A 16,177-nucleotide genomic window follows, 5' to 3' on the forward strand; every position below is an offset into this window, starting at 1 on the left:
TCCATCAGATTTCTCTATTTGCATTTGGATTTTCAGAACCAGATTTACACATGGCTGCAAAATGGTTCATCTTACTACATTTCCTGCTGTATATTTTTTATACTGATGAAACTAAGTAAGAATCCAGGTCCAGTTGATGGAGAGAATACCAACTGAAAAACACACGGCATGCTTGCTAGCATTTTTCATATGGGAAAATCATACAACAGTCATGTGAAATCATCAGATAAGGTGTTAGATAGAGTGCTGGGCAGTGACAAAGGTGCAATTCAGTGTTGTTAGTCATCTGTGCTTTAGGTATGAGATCAGATTCTGGAGCAGATATTTCACCCAACACTTTAGAGCCATGTGTAATCATGGACAGGCTATACCAATTTCAAGTACTGGGCACAGCTCTCAGAAACTAAACCCTCTCACAGCTCTACATTCTCAGACAGGTGAGGGTGAGGCGGAGGGGGGTGGCAGTCCATCACAGGAGGGATAGAAGGATAATTGAAGTACAGAAAGATAACTGACGTAATGATGGTCCAGCCAAGATCCTGGGGCTTCCCAACTCCTTCACAAGTAGAGGTGAAAGACTCCCCAGACCCCCTAGGCTCTAATCCTTCCTTGTGTGTAATTGCTTTTGCATTCAGTGTGATAGCTGGAATTCTGATGAGCTATGCTGTATACCAGTAATCCAATAACCTTTGGGATTTGGACTGACTCCAGGATATGACATCTTTTTCTTAAACATGAATGACATACAATCACACAGTAATGTCATAGATTACACAATTTATGAATTAATGATTAATGAAGGCTTTTACGAATGTTGTTCAAAATTTGTTGTAAAATTTCTTGAATAAAGTATCTATCACCTCATTATTGGGATTAGTTGACCTTGTGTGAGCTTCTTCTCTTTCACAGAAACATCTTTATTTGTGCTCCAGTGCAGCGTTGATTGATCAGCAGTGTTCCTGCAGTTTCAGGTGAGCATTGAGCGTGTCTCTGTATGTTTTTGTTGTCATGCAGTTCCATTCAGCGTTTGCCAGTTTACTGGTGAGCTGTCTTTCTTCTGGGTCACCGTGTGTTCAACACATAATTAGCTCTCTGAAGAAGCATTGCATTGCTTCAGTGGACATATCACACTGCCTTTAAATCAATCACACCACAATGTTCCTCTGCCTGTGTGCATTTCGTCTTCAATTTTCTATGGCAATGACGGGTTAATCATGATGGGCAGTTCAAGTTTCATTTTATTGAAGGATTACAACCAAAAGCATAATAAATGAATAAAGAAGGAAAGACATATGTAACAACATCTTGTAGCTTAAGTCAGCAGTTACATGTTTTGAAGGAAAACTGTGGCTGAATCATTTGAATGCTCTAATCAGGCCTGTCTGCCCATGACCGAGCAAAGAATCTGATTTTGGCACCTGCGATAACGTATCCCCCAGCCTCCTTGTAAACTGGCCTCAGTTGGGTTATTTAGGTTTTTAAGCTGGTATATTGGCACAAGTGGTGGATCGTTGTTGCATTTTACTTATGCTAGTCTTAACTTTGTACAACTTTAGTTTGACTGAGAGCAAAAATGAAAAGCAAAATAAAAGCTGAGCATGGCGGTAAACTCAATGAAAACAATGAAGCAAGTAACTGACGGCACTCCCAGTGGACATCCAGCTTAGACACTACAGCAAAGTGTTACTGGGAGCACGTAATGGGTCTGTAAAAAAGTATCCAGAGGTATGCACTTGCCATGAGATTAGTTTGTATAATTTATATCAGTCAATTTATTGTTTTAACAATTTATTTCCAACAGGCTGACAGAGCCCTCTGAGAGCATCTATCCATTAACTGCATATAAATCATATCCAGACACTAAACTACTGTGAAGGGGAGCTTCTATAGGAAGTTTTTCATTCTCTGGGAAATCCATAGGGTATTCTGGCCTTGATGAACTTAAGTATGTGTTTAGTAAGTCAGCTTTTAATGAAACAGTCATAATTAACCATCCCACAGCTTAAAGTATTGCTCTAACTCCATTAAGACCTTCAGTTCCTGTGTCTTATTGGTAAGAGGATTATGCATTTGTGTCAAGCTCAGGTAATTTGGCTGTTTACCCAAACCTGTTGAGATAATGATAATTTGGCATTCTGTAAAACCTAAAACTCCCACGTTAAAAAAACAACAAAACAAAACAAAAACAAAACAAACAAAAAGAAAAAAGACAAAAGAGAGAGAGAAAAAAAACCTCTCAAATTTACACAAATCCCCTGAGAAAAAGCGGCAGAAGGAAATGAGTGCAGAAACAAGCAGCTCTAGGATACTTCAAAAAGGGTCGGGGCCATGCGTCATACAGCTATATGTTTGATGTCAAGATCCCAGCTTGTCTTAATTGATCCTCACTTGCTCTATAGATTCCATGTAATATTTAGAATATCTGGTAGGTTAACAGGATTTTATGCATTTCTAATATTTACTGAATCGTCATATATCACCTGTCACAGAATTAGTGTTTAGATTAAATATCTCATAAGCATCATTGCATACCCAGGTTTAATTGTGTGGTAAATACACAAGAACATCATATTGGAGAAGGATTTTCTTTCTCTCCCATGGACCAATGGATCTTTGGGACACTGATAAAATTACTAAAAGTGTGATTATCAGATTTATTCATTTTGCACTCAGCTCAGTCTCCCTGTATATTTCTTTTAGTTCCACCATACTTCTCCACTGCCTGTCAGAGCTTGCCTGTATTACCCCACAGCATGTCAGAGTCTGCCCGGATCATCCTCTCCCGTCCCATCAACTAAGTATAGTCATACTGATCAGTGATGCTTGATACTAACCACTAAAGGTGCTCCAGAAACAATTAAGATATTACTTGAAATCAGCACTGAATAGACACTAGAGGTTTGTCACTTTATTTGAACAGGAGCCAGTTTTCCTGACTATCTGGCTGTCAGATATCTAATAATCTTGAACATGAATGATGACCAGTCTAGTTTGCTGACAGAGGAGACAATACAGAGAGACAGAAATAGAAGCCTGGATTCTTCATCAGGCTATGATTTATACACAAATAGAAAACAATATATACATAAATCCAAGAAATACTGAACAGTTGAAAAACAAGTTTCAATGGTTCAGAAACTGCTATTGTATACTTTTTTTTTTTTTTTTGTAACAGACAGTTTCGTGACTGTTAGTCGTCTGTGTGATTCTTTTCTTTTTTTAACAAAGAATATTATCACCTATGAAGTGCCTGGCACATAACCAGCCTTGCTTTTCTTCACTTTTATCCTCGGATTGAAGACTGTTGCTGCCAAATGAATGAAGCTTTACTATGGCCATGTTCGCTGAGAAATGCATTTTTATTGATTGCATTGCCTAGACATGCACCTATACACTGGTACAATAAAAATACCATTTTCCTTATACTGGTAGTGCAGAGATCTTCTAAAACACCTCTGTAGATGTGGCCCGTAATTGTAAATATTTGCTGAGGAAAAAAATGTACTATATAAATCATTTTGCAGTTATGTAAATCTTTTAATATTTGTAAATGTAAAATTCTTCTGAGCACTTTCTTTGATACATATGATCAAATGACAAATTTTAGTCACGGGAAAGCTGAGGAAAAATACTGTGGAAAATCTGAGAAGTGTAATGAAGTAACATTTTGGTACTAATAATGAAAGTGTTTTTTTTATGTCATTTCAAACCCATTAATAATGCCTGAGCAATTTTAGTCATCTTGTTAACTGCTCACCTGATAAAAAAAAAATGATTTACACTCAGAAACATTCACCCTTGTGTTAAAATTATATTATTGCCGTTTAAAGATAAGAGCCAAGAACAGTGTTTCTTTTCAGTCCCTGGATTTTCAAGTCCTCCAGCTGCTCAGAACAAGGATGTTGTGGGAGTGAGAGAAATTCAAGCATGCATGCATGTCTGTCTGTTTTTTTTTTTTTTTTTTTTTTTGCATTTTTGTTATGCTGTTCATTATGGTTTCACTTGAGCAAGGACAAAACCGTGTCTCATTTGTAGTAACACAGCCTAATACAGGCAGCAATTAAAAATGTGTTCCTTGCCAAAATAAGAAGAATTTTTCCTGGTATCTGTCCAATAAATAGATGACAACTAAAACACAGATACTTTGGAAAGTTACATAAATTTCCTTTTTGTAGTTAATTCCCATTATTTATTTAACATCACTTCATAAACGCCTGTGAATGCTGCCAAATTAGATTAATTTGTGAATGTGCACTCTACATTCTTGGTTAAAAACAGAATAAATCAAGTTTTATTTGAAACTGTACAGCTAGACCCCTGATTGAATGCCATTGCATGTGTGGCTTGTGCTCTAATGGACTATGAATGCTGTGAGCATTTGTTTCAATAACAACATTGTAACTACCCTGAGCTGAAAGTCTTTGATAAACTGGTAATTATTCAAAGGTTACAAGAGTTTAATTCATGCCAACTATTTACGTCTAATGATGTTATCATATTGAAACATATTCCAGCCATTGAATTATGATACCTGAATATGATAATTATAAAATGCAATTATAGGTGAGTGTGTGGTACCTAGCGTTTAAAAAAGGGCAAAAAAGATTGCAGAACAGTCCATTGTTGCTCACTGATTATACTTCAGCTTCCATTATAAAACCTTGTTATCTGCACCAGCAGAGGAGTATTAGGCTGTGTGCCCATTTCTTTGTATCAGCCCAGCATCCTCTTCTTTGCCAGATTTGAGAACAGAAGATGAAGACAGTCCTTGGCCCTCTGGGCACTTAGACTCATTGTGTCAGAGATGCTGACATAGACAAATGTTTCCTTGTGTACCCCATGTAAGTGTCTTGCAATAAAGAAGCTACTTTTTTTTTCTTTTTTCTTTCTTACCTTATGTGACAGGGCTGTCTGAGTATCAGCATTTTGACTTCATCGTACCAATTGTTTTGTGTCATGCCCTTCTGGGCTGTTCTGATTCATCTGCAGATGAATTTTACTCTGTCACTGGCAACATTTGCTATATGTAGGATTTCTGTTGTTGGCCATGCAGTAAAGCACTGTTAGCTCACTGGTATTACTGTCTGATATTCATCTCTGCTGCTTTACTGAGATGTGTTTGTCAGTAAAAGCAATTCGTGTGGGCTTAAATATGATAGAGGTTTTCTGACCATATTCATTGTGAAAGACTTTTACAGCGAGGTAACTTTACCATCTGCACCTTGCTTCTTGGAAACACACCTTGTTCTCAGTCATTTTTTTCTGCTAATTTCCTCAATAACAGCAGAGATACACAGTCCTTGGATTGATTAAATTGCAATTTTAGGTGTGTTTGGTTTTTAGAACGCAGATATTTCTACAAACTTCGGTAGAAGAAACTGCTTTTGGTTAAAAAATAGAGGTACTGCTTTTGGACTAACATTTATTTACATCCATAATAAACATGATATCAGAGAGTGTGAAACATAATTTGCTCGTTGACAGCTCTTAATCTTGCACCACTGCAAGCAAAGATAATGTGTGTTACTGCTCTAAAAACTGTTCTTCATTAACTGGCCATTACTGATGTAATAAGATGACACTCAGGGATAAGTGAATGGTAAGGTTCCTCAATTAACGAGAAGAAAATGAACGGTTGAGAGGGGTTACAATTTAAATGCTTTTGGCATTTTAATTTTATATCACCTCTCCCCCTTTCTTGTGCTCTTTCTCTCTCTCTCTCTCTCTCTCTCTCTCTCTCTCTCTCTCTCTCTCTCTCTATCTCCAAGTGTTGTAGGGCAATGTCATTTAATGAGTCACTCATTGAAAATTGCCAAGTATTCCTCTACCTTCAATGACAATACTCGAGGATCATTGTATCACAGACAGATGTCGCCTCCTGGAACAACAACATAGCTACCATTTTGTCTTTTTTTGATTTGTCAATGTTTTATGTGTCTGCAGACATACAGTAGGTGTGTTTGGTCCACAGTCAATTAGAAAGCCATATATGAAAAGACAAGTAAAAGCTGTTTCTTTCCCTACCATGGAAACCTGTTGAAAATTGAGCAAATTAATGGTTCTCTAACAGACTATGGGCTTTGTTTGATTACTTGGGTTCTGAGGTTCCATTATCTCTGTACACATCATTGCTCAGGGATCAATGTAGTTTAAGGACTGAAAGAGCACAATATTTACTGCAGGACTTTGATGAATCTCCTTTGCTTGCCAAGTCAATCCGAACAACACCCTGAAGATGTAACATGTTATTATCATTATTGACAGTTTGTTTCATGGAGTTAGATGGTGTCCCCTTTTTTCCAGGAAGTTTCAATGAAGTATTTTTATAACTCTGGACACATTGTTGTAAAATGTGCTCCTCTATTTTATTACCACATCTGCCCCCTTGAGGTTCTAAAGTTAATATTGATTTAGTTGCAGGTAGAGGAGAGATTTGTCTCATGTTATTTATCATCTTAAATCTTGTGAGATACAGAGGATACGTCCAACCAATCCCCATAAGAAGAGCTAGAAGCACTTAAACATCATTCTGCTTCACCCACTCACTCACAGCAAGGACCAATGCGTGTAGCCTTGACACATTTATCTCAGAAATGCAGCACACTGAACTCACCATGTCTTTACTTCTAACTAAGCTTCCTCTGGCCTCCAGTCAGAGATTAAGTCAGAGGGGGTTTTAGGAACACTGCTGGAAAAGTGTCTAACGTAACTGATTGACTTAGTTTGGGCCCTGACTGCACCTCCTGCTGAAGTCTTAGTATACAGGGGAAGGTACAGGTGTTTACAGTACAAAGGAGGGTGGGGGGGGGGGGGTACATTACTAGTTGTATTCTTAAATTGTATTCTGTGTTGCTAGGTAAAGGAAAATCCTGAGGTTTTGAACTAATGTTACTGTACATTTGACCTTTTCATGCATTGTGTCGCAGAAATTTTAACAGCAATTCTGGCACCCTATAGATCTTGACCTGTTCTTCAAAACTCTTTTCTAAAATCACATATCAGAATTACAGACTACTTCTTTGTAGTGTGTGGCATATTTTGTATTGATATCTCTGCCTTCAGAGACTTTTTTAAGTTGGACATTTGTGTTGGGGCATGAAGTTGTCAGACACTAACGTACAGTCACTAATTAACTTAGAAATGAGATAGAGAACATACATAATGCATGTCTTTTAAACATTGTTTTAGTGTGTGAATGTATTTTGGGCATTCTTTTAACTTATGAACATACTATGAACATCATTTTAGAACATGTGTTTGTAAGAGCAGCATTTCAGATATGCATGTATTTTTAGTGCTGTCAGTAGTCTTCTTGCTATTTGGTAAGTGATCTGCAAGACATGATAAATATCACAATTACCCACCTCCCAGTGATTCTTAAACTTTACTATAATTAATGTGGAATGTATGGCCTTGTTTTTTTTTCCTTTCTCCACTACTTGATTAATAGGTTTATTTATCCTCCTAGCTTCCATATTAAGATACACACAAAGGGTGATTTTTTTGTTCTTACTCATTGTCCTTTGTTGCAGGGGAGATTGCTTGTTCGTTAATCAGCCACCTTTGCTAATGAAACTATCCAGCAGAACTAATCAAAAACATGAGCATAATTAATCAACTGTCTGCAATCTGGAACCCTTAACAAGTCTTCCCAAATTGTCTGTGACAACTCTTTCCCCACACAAGTGCAAAATCTTGGCATTTTGTGCATTTCACTAACAGTGTTGAAACATTATTATGGGGAAGCAAAATGACTTCATTGCTGCCAAACTGGACTCTTTGGGGAACTCTTTAATTCAGACTCATAGGAACATATGAGGGAGTACCATGTGGCTCAAACACTGGCTTGTTTTGACTTGCCATTAATGAAGAATTTGACTGGGTGTCATTGTACTCCAAAAGAGACTAATTATGATATAATTACTGCTCACTGTATGAGAAATTTGAACTCTGAAGCTATAATGAATTAATCTGAATCCTTACAGTCTCATTGTTACATATACTACCATAATGTTTCAATATATTATTTAACACTGCAAATGAATGTAACCATCATTACAACTGTTCTTATTACAGTCAAACCCAAGGGATCTATTGTGACAAGGAGACATATCATATTATTATGATATTGGTAATGATTAAGCATAATCTACAGGCTAATTTTTCACATCAACATTGCAGTGAGGGTATGAAAAAAAGAAAAAAAGTTAATAACAGGATAACAGAATAACAGAATCTGTGCACTGTGGGTAATGGTGACCTTTTCCAACATAATTTCCAGGAGCCTTTCATTCAAGAGAAGCGATCTCAGAGGGTGCAGGGCCAATGTCGGTACGTTTGAAAGGCAAAGGTCAGCTCCTTGGATCATCGAGAGCTTCCAAGACATGAGAATACTTTCTAAGTCACAAGCTGAGAAGGAGACAACCACATAGAGTGAATGAATAATGTTTCAGCTGAAATGAAAATGTTCTCAGCAGTGAGAAAAAGAACAAAATTTGAGGCTCTCAAAAATGCTTGCAAAGAAAAAAAAAGTGTTGAAAGGGACACAGTCAGACTCCTTTTTCTTAAGTCTTATTTTCTAAATCCTTCTCCTCTGTGGTCTGAAGTGTGATTGTATGAAGCTTTTTCAACTTCATCTGAATATGGTCTGTAAAACAATTACATTATCAATTGCACCACTAAAAAAAGGTCACAGATAAACAGAGTGTAAGAAAATATTTTTTTTATGCTATTTTGTGAGAAAGAAGGCGTAGTCATAGCTGGATCAACTTCAAACCTGGCTATTCAGATGCACTAATTGAGATTTGCCTGGACATTTGGTTAGCTAACTTCAGGAGTAGTACATGTCTGAGTACTGCCTAACAGCAAATATTACCTAGTGTGTGGACATCTTAGCTTGGGGGGGGGGGGGGGGGGGGGGGGGCATTGTCAGATAGAACATGGAATAATGTAACTCTTGAGAGAACTGAGTCTTGAGGTACATTACTTTAAGACTCAACACTCAACTCTGTTTACAGATTAGGGGAGTTTTGGGGCATAAATATTTTATGTGTGGCAATGTTAAGTGTGCTTATTTGACTATTGTTATACAGTCAGATCTTCTGCCAGTTTTGCTATTTTGCAAAATAGTTGAATACTAATTAATATAATTTTGGTTTGATTTTTACCTGGCCTAGATGGGCACCAAGACGTCCTTATAAAAATGTGGTAGCGTGGTCTCCAAGACATGCCAGTTCAGTCTATCTGCTTGACCACCCCTGACTTCAACCATAACATATACTGTATGCAAGAATAGACACTGTCACCTATGTTGCTACAGGGACTGTGGGGCGATTTTCCAGCTCACATAATCTGTACAAGGATGAAACTGTACCATACAAGTATCTTTCTTTATGTAGAACAGAAATAGTATTTAATAATAATAAGGACCCAGTCACTTATTTGTCTTTTATTTAACAAACAAACACACTAATGATAGTGTGGAGGGCTATAACACATACGGAGAAAATTGATGACAGGACACTGAATTCCACCTTATGAACATTAATCATCATCATTTGAACCTGAAATGGCTAGAATGCATTACTGTTGTCCAAAGAGTATCATTTTAGTCTATAACCAATTCTTGAGCTAATGGGTTGTTGTACAGACCATCAAGCAAGAAGAAATGGGATAAAACTAGCAATCCTGCCATTTGAAGCATTTTGAACTGAGACACAGTACAATCTCAGATGAGCTATGAGAATTGACACTGTTATTAAAGGATGTCCTAAAATGGATTCATTAACTGTGACTTTTGTGATCCTGCAGTCTCCAGGTCTCTCATCTGCATCACGCTGACTAAAGAACACATTTAGGAGTACAGAGTAGAGGAAGGGTCATTGTCTGCTTGTGGGGTCCATGCAACCTCACTCATGACAGCTTTAATTGATTCTCTTTATGCCAGGCCTTTTATTACTTGAACAGCGTAAGGCTTCATCAGGGGCTCCATTTGGAGTTTGTATTGAGAACCAGAGTTATACATCATACAGTGCAATGAATCAATGCTGACTCTGCCCCAGTAACCTCAGTATATCAGAGTGTGATCATTGCCCTGCATAATTTACAGGTTTTGTTCATACAATTAAATATATTCACACACTTTGTCATGCCCTGCTCTACGATTATGTCATTACGCTGGGTTTTAGAATCTGTGATTGAGAAATATTACATCTTAACACAAGGTAATGCTATAAGATTAAACGAGGGAAAAGACCACTGAAATATGTCAAGACAATAATCGTTTGATCTTAAATAAGCTCTTGCCTGAGTCGGGGGCTGATAAATGATGTATGTAAAATAAATTGTGTGGAAGGTATGCATTTTGAAGATTCACTTGAGTTAACTTCTGCCAATATTCACCACCTTATCTCTATCATTCATCTATGCAATTTTTATAGATTTTCCATAATTGTATTATCCACACTATAACATGCATGTGACTGTAGAGAAGAGCATTCATCATTCAGACCGTCCAAATTCAATAACCACTGATCACATTTGTTCTACCCGGTTAGATTTGATAGAGATGTAATTTTTTTAAATAAGTGTGTCATGATTTGAGAGCAGTTTATTCTTCTGCCCGTAGGTGGTCTTGTCTTTTGTAGCGAAGCGTTGTTGGATGCTGTGGCAAAAGTTATTCAATTGCTTTGAATAGATGCTATGGCCTTGATCCAAGCTACCCACCTGGAAAATGTACTATTAGGAAGCAATGAAATGAGCAGTTTGGCTCAGTTAACCAGATATATCAATAAGATTGAGCAGACTATGCCATGAGAAACATTTTATATTCTTTGTGTGATTTTCTTTTTTAACTTTAATACTGAATTCTCCACATAGAAGGGCACTGTACATTCAACATGCTGATGCAGAGTGATTTAATAAACTCAAACATTTTAACAGTAAGAGTTTCAAAATCCAAATGTGACACGTATTTTTGTACAAATTGTTTAGACTGAGATAGTTATTATGATATGTATGTCTGTATGTGTTCTGATAGGCCAAGTGTAATGAGGTCTTTTCTTTCTTGTGACAGCTTGAAATAAACAATTATTTTTGAGAAGCTGAGATGAAGACAGCTAATTTGTCTTAATGTCTAAGCATCAGTAAAGCAACTGTAAAGCAAATAACATCTAATGTCACAATAATTTTGCTCAACATGATGATCATTTGTTTGGATTCTGCTTAAACAAATCAAATGGTGAAGCCCCAATCCAGTAATGATATAGCATACCAGTGCACCTAATAAGGACTTTTAACCTCTATTGACTGTTAATGACATGTCCTGAGAAATTATTGTATCCCATGGGTAATTGTAATGACAAAGGCATCAAAAATGTTGTTGTGACAGCAGCTTATGTCACTGGCCAGATTTAGCAAACTTTGCTAGCTGTAGCCAACAGTAATTTCAGTATTTCAGTTATCATGATATATATATTGTGTGTATGTGTGTGTGTATATATATATATATATATATATATATATATACACACACACACACACACACACACACACACACACTATATATAACTATATATATATATGTATATATGTACACACACACACACACACACACTAAACACACCAGACCAAACAGATTCTTCACAAAGGGAATACATCATGAAGGGAAACTCTGAAACTGCAGTAGCCACATATATATTCTTTAACAATGCAAGTATTGAAATGCACAAAACAATATGCAATAAATACATTGAGATATTAAATATCAAAGTACTTATGTGTAATTTAATGAGTTACTTAATTGTTTATGTGTTAGATGTAAACGTAATTCACCAAATTTTTGTACTAACATTGTATCCACTGAATAAGATAGATTTCATACCAAAAGGAAATGTGAAGCGTTGCTCACTGAAGATACATTGTGTGTCGTATGTATTATTTTATTTAAAAGTGTCCTGTCTGCTTGACATTCATTCGTTTTCTAAGCCGCTTATCTCAAATAGTGTCACGGGGGACGCAGGAGCTCCTGGAGGAAACCCAAGCAGACAAGGGGAGAACATGCAAATTCCACAAAGAAAGGACTCTGGCTGGTCGGCCAGGAATCAAACCTGGGACCTTCTTGCTGTGAAGCGACAGCGCTGTCCACTGCGCCACTGTGCCGCCGCCCTGCTTAACTTATGATGTCTGGTAAGTGACGTATGGCTGACCTAATATAATCTCTGTCATAACAATTACTGGAAAATGTGATGTTATTAAGCATGCTTTCAGCTGTCATTTAAATAGATAATGGGATTCAGCAAACTGACATAATTTAAACAGTACTATTTTAACCCCTGAAACTTCACTGAAACAGGTCATTTACAAGTTGGGCTAAACCTGCTGCTTGACCCACAAATCCGTATTTCATTCGAAAGTAACCTAACTAGGGAAACATATTCAGTCATGTCATGTTTTGTATTTAGACTGTATTCTTACCTGAATTTTTGCCTTTTGAAATGTATTGCTTTCCATTTCTGTGAAACTTCAGCTTGTAGAAAGACTATTGTGTTTATATTCAATTCAGTATCCAAACTGAGGCATATTTATCCATAGAATGGTTGCACATACCTCTTCATCTGAGTTCAGGAGATCTCTGACTTTCTGTTGTTACAGGTTATCTAGCTTTGAAGGTCAGAGTAAATGAATAGGACATTACATTGGTAGATTCTATCAGATGTGGTCTTTACAATTGCTCCAAATGTCCAATCTCAGTCATACTGATCACGTCACCCTAACAATCAAACCTCTGGAAAAGTCAAGGAATTACTCACAAAAGCATTCACTGACTGAACTGAAGAAATTGCAGAGTATCCCCTTTTTCTATATATATATACTTGTTATAACACTTAATTTTTAACTTCATATCCCCTGCAAAAAGAGAAATATCACTTCCTGAGAAATTATTAGCTTTTTAGGGTTTTGCTTTTTTAATATGTGCATGTTTTACTGTGTCTATTTTACATCTTGACTGTGCTATTTTACAAAATGAAATATCGTTTGGATGTCTGGTTTTACTGATTTGGAGGTAAACTCACTTCAAAGAGTGAACTCACTTTCAGAAAAAAAAGACACAAAACAAGTTACAAAAACTTTCATATATATCCTCCAGATTATAATTAACACCTTCAAATATAAAGGAGATATGCTTTAAACTGATGTGCAAGTGTAGAACACAACTCCCTCTGAGATTTCCACTCTTATTCAATTGCAAAAAGCCATATTGCCAATAGACAGTTTATTTACTTTAATAATGAAACATTTATGTAAGTCAAAAACCCTTTTAATAATAATAATATTACAAGTTTATTTAGAGCCCAATATCATTATTCATAGTCTCAAAGGGCTTTACATGTCTATACCTTCTCTGGACTCAATTCTCCCCATATGCAGCATCAGATTTTGTTTCTTGTTAAGAAATCAGAAGTCTACAGTTTACCTCAGGAGGGTTTGACCACAAATTTGAGAAAACTATTCTGTTTGACAGGAGCAGATATGATGTCATTTTTATATCAGATCAGTTCTGACCAGCGAGTCAGAGGGGGATACAGCCTTGAGCTGAGACAGAGATCTCTGTCAGCAACTTCAAATATAAGAGATGAAAGATTTGTGCTAGTCGCTCACTTTTCTGTTTGATTTTTGATGACACAAGCAACTTAGCCAAACTTTGACATATTAAGCAACACAGATTTATCAAACCATATAATTCCAGTCGTTTCACATTTGACTGGGCACCTATGGCCGTAAAAACATCAAATTACAAATACGGAGGAAACACAGGAAGTATACACTGTGGAACTGTTATGGCCAGTGGTGCCCTATCAGACTACATCACTCAATTCCAAAGATAATTCCATCAGCCGTTCACTGAAGCTGAATTGGGAAACTTGATTGGTCATGTGTTAGCAGCCATGCATTTATCTTTCTCACTGGCCAGAGCTCAGAAGTAATGGAATACTGTTCATACTGAATGAATGCAGTAGCAGATTTGTGAGTGCGTATCAAAAGGGTGAAAGCTCTTAGCATGAGAGGATAGTACTCACACATCTCAATAACCCTTTGTGTCAGGAAATTGTCATGTCTGCATACATACAAAACTAAAATCTACATTTTAAATGGCCTCAGATGTAATTTGATATTATTCTCAATTTGCTTTGAAGCACTGATGTTCTCCAAGGAATTATATGTACTTAAGATGGCTTTCTTTTTGCAGATGTACACAAAATATCGATAATGCATTTGACAAAGAATTGACCTTTTCTCCCAGAAGTCTTTAATTCTTTCAAATGGTTATTGTGTTAAGAGATGGAAGAACTGGCGAATCTACAGCCACACCACTTTTAATTATGATCTGCAACCACTTGGGGAATGTGGCGCTTTATTTTCTAGATGAAGACAACCAAAATAATTCTAAATAAATCCCAAATGTTTGGAGGATTTGGAATGCAATTGTCTGCTAACATTCTTGAAGAGAAATGAAGCATATCCAGACAGGCATGATTACATGTGCCTTTGAATGTACATGCATAAATGATCCTCTTTTTATATCAACCATGCTATGCTATGCTATGCTATGCGTGCTGTCATGAAAAGAGGCCAAACCACCACACACTCTTTTATGTATGACCCAACAATGTAGCTTTAGTTTGTAAGGCATAACTTAGGCATGTCGGTTATGTGGCTTTCAGGCTTTCATGGACTTTTTTTTTTTTTTTTACATGACAGTGACTTTAAAAACACTAGTATAAAAGACCCAAATGCGTCTGCCTTACCATATTGTATTATGTCATCCATGCAAGCAGGTTAACGTTATAGCATCGTAACACACATAAAAAGCGCAAGCAGCTTTTGAAGGTGATCCTTAAAGGGATGCCATTTACATCTATCAGCAGTATATGGCCCACTGAAAAAAGGTGTGAGCATGTCGAACTCGCCGTTGTCCCCAGCACTTTTCAGAACAAACTGATGCCCATGGTGTTTGCTATAAATTGTGTTCTTACATATTTTAATACTTTCCATCACAAAGCTGATCTATGATCACTGACTAGTGACCACTGACATACAAACTGTATGGCCTCTGCAGTAGCACTACAATGAGGACAATTTGTATGTAAATAAAAGGGCTTTTCACACTGCACTTAGCCCAGGGCTAAAAGCATTCTTACAACCTTCTTAGCCCCAGGCTAAGGGAGCTTCAGAAAGAATAAGCAGACTAAAGACTAAAATAAAGAAGAAAAATAAATAAGCATCTAACTAAATAAATGCTGTTGTGTGATTCTCGTGTGTTTTGGTCTGGTGTATATTTTTCTCTTTTCTTTCAAACAAAATGTTACCAGTATATCTCTCAGTCTGCAGCAAAATTACCAGCTGTCTAGAATTTAGCTTAGTTAAAACTGTTCATGTACATTCTGCTAAGGTCTTGCCTCTCTGCCAAGAACTTCAAATGATTTTTTGATCCATTTGCATACACTTGCAAATGTTTCTTCAAGGACACTTCATGAGATAATTTTAAGTATGCCTTTTAGATTCACAACATTTCAAGAGAACTTAATTTACAGCACTCCTAATAGTTACTTCTTACTCCTCATCCAGGCTGCCAAGGTAGGCCAGATGCCAAGATCTTGTGCTGAATTAACTAAATCTGTGGAAACTTTTGAACTGGAAACTAAACACTGGAACATACATTTGTAGAGATGCCAAATGGAGAAGGTAATCAGGAGAGCTGCCCAAACAGCAAAGGCTAAAGACAGCTGCTCGATATATTACAACTTCCCCAGCATTCCTTGGTACTTCAGCTGGATCAAACATTCTCTATGAAAAGATCTGGGGCTTAAGTTTTTTCCAAAATACATTTTTAAATATAGTGTTTAATTATCAAAATGTTCAACACACGTGCACACACACACACACACACACACGCACTTTTCCAGAATTACAAGTCAATTCACTCAACAGACAGCTCTGACTCTAGCTATGACTACATATTCATTCCAGTTTATGCATTTCTCTTCCTTAAAATACACAATGTCATAAACAAAATGCAAAACAAGATTGTGAAATGAATGTAACGTTCATTTCACAATCTTGTTATAGCATTCACTGCCTGCCAGTTACTACTAATCTATACAGCTCTTTGTATCGC

The sequence above is a fragment of the Chanos chanos genome, chromosome 10 (assembly GCF_902362185.1).
Source record: "Chanos chanos chromosome 10, fChaCha1.1, whole genome shotgun sequence".
NCBI lineage: Eukaryota > Metazoa > Chordata > Actinopteri > Gonorynchiformes > Chanidae > Chanos > Chanos chanos.